Genomic DNA, 3,291 nt, shown 5'->3' with positions numbered 1-3,291 from the left:
TGTTGGTGTTGTCTGTGATTTTTTTTTCAATCGCACATCACATCACTATTGCTTTTATCATTGATCATGTTATTACTGTCTCCTGTTTAATGATAAAAAAAACAATCTCATGCGACTGGATTTTAAATTAAAAACCTATTAACAGATTACCAATACTTCCCCACAGATTTTGTAATATCAACCTCAGTGAATCATCAAACATTACAGCACTAGCAGTAAGTTGACCTCTGTTTTGATTCGCTTCTTTGTTCATTTCAGACAAATGCAGTACAGGGGATTTGCCAGCAGATGTCACCATTTTGACTATCAAACTATATTTTTTAGTTAGATCTTAATGGTCATTGCCCAGAGAACAATGGAAAACCCTTTAGCAGCATGAACAGATTCAATAAATGAAAGAGCAAACAATAAAAGAGCAGACTAGACTGCAACATGTACACACAAATGATTAATTCAGTCTATTTCAGTCTTTGTTAGAGGGGATGAACAGAGGTTACAGATTTTTGGAAAGAAGCTGTTTTTTGTTAAAAAAGTTTCTTGAATTTGATTGTCCTTTGCCTTGTTTCAGAGAGAAGGAGGGGAGGCAGACAGTGGGATGGGTCTCTTCGGATGGAGTTGGCTTCATCAGAGTGGTTTATTTCCCCCCCATCACAGACGCAATATAGTCCTCTTCGTAGCCTGACAGACAAATAAAGAAAAGTATAAAGAAGAGTATAAAAAAAGTACCCGTCCATCTAAAGGACACTCTGCTCTACAGGGACACAACGACTATCACTGTGTTGTGTTTGTCCTCTCACATCTGAGATTGGATGAGTCAGACTCACTTCAGACGTCTCTTTTTCCTTTCTTCTCTTCTCGTTTTTTGATGATGAATCATAAAGGGTTGTTTGAAGTTGTGGGTTTTTCCTCGATGCTGTATCTCAGTCACATCTGTAATTCTTGTGTCATGTCTTCACAGGCAGTGGAGCGGAGCCGTCGAAGGCACAGCGAAACAGGGTTGTCTCATTTTACTTTATTATTATTATTATTGTTATTGTTATTATTATTATGCAGATGCTGTATGTAATTCATCAACTCATCAAATCAGTATTCATCCACTGTACAGATGAAGAGTTGCAAATAATAAGAACGAAAATATACATTTTAGTAAGTTAAGATACTTTCAAAAACCTGATTCCTGCCGCAGATGTTTGGTAGCATTTGCTACAAGCTTCATGTAGAACTCATATATTGTAGGACATTTATGGAGACCCCATTTTTCATTTTCTACCCAGAGTTTGAGTTCATTGCCAGACTGTAGTTGGTTTTCTATCTGGTGTGTTTTGAATCAGGTTACAGTGGAGCTATCCCACCAGTCCCCAACATGTGTACAGTGTAGGTGCTCCCTGTGACCACTAGGGGGCACCACAAACCAGTCAGTCAGGAGCGGCGGCGGTGAGTGTCGCTGAAATCCCTCTCCAGTCCCAACAAGAGGTCATTTATAAGCAAAACCTTGTAAAACGGCTTCACCTGATTTTCTCTTTAATCGCACAGAATAACCAGAGCTACCAGAGATTTCAGATCACAAAGACAAACTCTGAATTTCTGCTGAGATGAGAGATAATGTAAGTTGGTTTAAATAGTCGCACTGTTGCGCGAATGACACAGCAACCGTCCGGCCGACTGTGCGCGCCCCTGCTGCCAAGTCCCCATGGCACTGGCGACTCACTAAAAGTCCACAAGACCGGAGGAATGCAGGGGGTGGGGGGGGGAAAGTAATTTCCAAACAGATTTTTAGATAGAGGGAGGGGAGTGTGTGTGTGTGTGTGGGGGGGGGGGGGGGTGGCACACACTCACCAAGTGACAGGCAGGTTTCGTAAGAAGCCCATATGATGGTAAATTGAGAGCAGGGAACTGCCCCCCTCGTTAAGTAGCCGATGGTGGAAAGATTCTTCCCACTTGGAGAGAGGCTGTTCCCCTGGTCGGACATCTGCCGGCGGAGCTTCCAGCAGGAGACAGGAGACTCGGGTCCAGGTCCTCAGACGGTCTCTGTCACCCTCCACAGGAGACGTGGGTCTGTCCATACCTTCTTCTTTTTTTCTTCTTCTTCTTCTTTTTTTTGAGGGGAGAATATAGGTGTCTAGGTGAGTGGACCCCCTTCATAATTCAACGCAATTTATGAGTTATTGTGACATTTTAAAGAAAATCTTTTGTTTTGTATCGTAATTTATTATTATTATTATTATTTTTTTTTACAAAATTCTGACACTTTCTTAGCTTTTGGCATTAATGTGACGTGAACGTGATTTAAGATGAAACTTTATTTTTTTTTTTTAAATGCTGCGAATTGAATGAAAAGTAATTGACAAGGCGTTGGTTTTAAAACCCTCTGGAAATATTACAAAATACATTTTGTGATGTATTCCTGTATTAGATGAGATAAGCCCCGTGTGTCAGCGGGGGCCGGTGGAGTCACATCGGGCCCCCTGCGGCTGCACTGGGCCCCCTCGTGCACCAGGCGGGGCGCGAGGCCCGTGAGTCAAACCTTGAGAGAAGAGGGGAAGCTGAGCTCAGACTCAAATCTGCTGATACACACACACACACACACACACACACACACTGCTATTCTATTTCAGAGGAACCATACGTTTTATTACGTCATTAGGTCAGTCCATGTCGAAAAAATATATATATAAAATATAAAGAGAAGGAGAGAACTTAGGGAAGAGAACTTTATGATTTAATAAACAAAAATATATGCAAGGTTTTATAAAAAAATATATATTTTTATAAAACATGCTGCAGTGAAGGCGTCCCAACACATTTTTAAACAATCAGATTCATCCAACATACCAGTAAGGGTCCTGCATGATTGCACAGTTTTTTTTCGTGCGGACCCCATCCCCATAAAGTGAGAGTAAACCACAGGGAAAAAAAAGGCTGAAGTCTGTACGGTACAGTGAACCCGCAAAGTGAGCTACCAAAAATAACAACAACAACAACAAAAAAAACGATGAAGCTTGCTGAGGGGCAATGGGTTCCCAGATAATGAAAAGTGTTTTTTCACTCCCTCATTATTTACGTCCCACGGCGGTTAGTTCTGAGTGTCTACCTTTTGGGTGTGTTCCTCAGCTGCAGGCTACAAGGTGTGGCACTTGTGGTGCAGAGGAGTCTAGGTGGAGCTTCCACCCTTTGTTTTGTTATCGTGATGGGAAAGTAATGATTCAATTATAATTGCTATCAATCTGAAATCTGGTCATAAAAAAGTCCACTGTGCAAGTTGCATATCATGTAAATACAGTTGAAGGCAAT

The 3,291-nt window shown here is 41.4% G+C and overlaps 1 protein-coding gene across 5 annotated transcripts in view; it reads left to right on the top strand.

Annotated features, from left to right (window-relative positions):
* The first annotated feature begins 1,926 nt into the window (after nucleotides 1-1,926).
* The window catches only part of col12a1a (collagen, type XII, alpha 1a), a 52,286-nt gene continuing 50,921 nt past the window's right edge, over nucleotides 1,927-3,291 (top strand). For 3 of the 5 annotated variants that reach the window (XM_035609797.2, XM_047337787.1, XM_047337789.1), the window contains exon 1: nucleotides 1,927-2,123. The gene's annotated coding sequence lies outside the window, so the exon portion shown is untranslated. The remainder of the gene's footprint in view (nucleotides 2,124-3,291) is intronic. The other 2 variants (XM_047337790.1, XM_047337788.1) reach the window with 2 other exon arrangements.

Source organism: Scophthalmus maximus, chromosome 15 (genome assembly GCF_022379125.1).
Source record: "Scophthalmus maximus strain ysfricsl-2021 chromosome 15, ASM2237912v1, whole genome shotgun sequence".
Classification (NCBI taxonomy): Eukaryota; Metazoa; Chordata; class Actinopteri; order Pleuronectiformes; family Scophthalmidae; genus Scophthalmus; species Scophthalmus maximus.
Note: the sequence above shows the minus strand (reverse complement) of the source record. Positions and strands in the feature narration are given on the sequence as shown.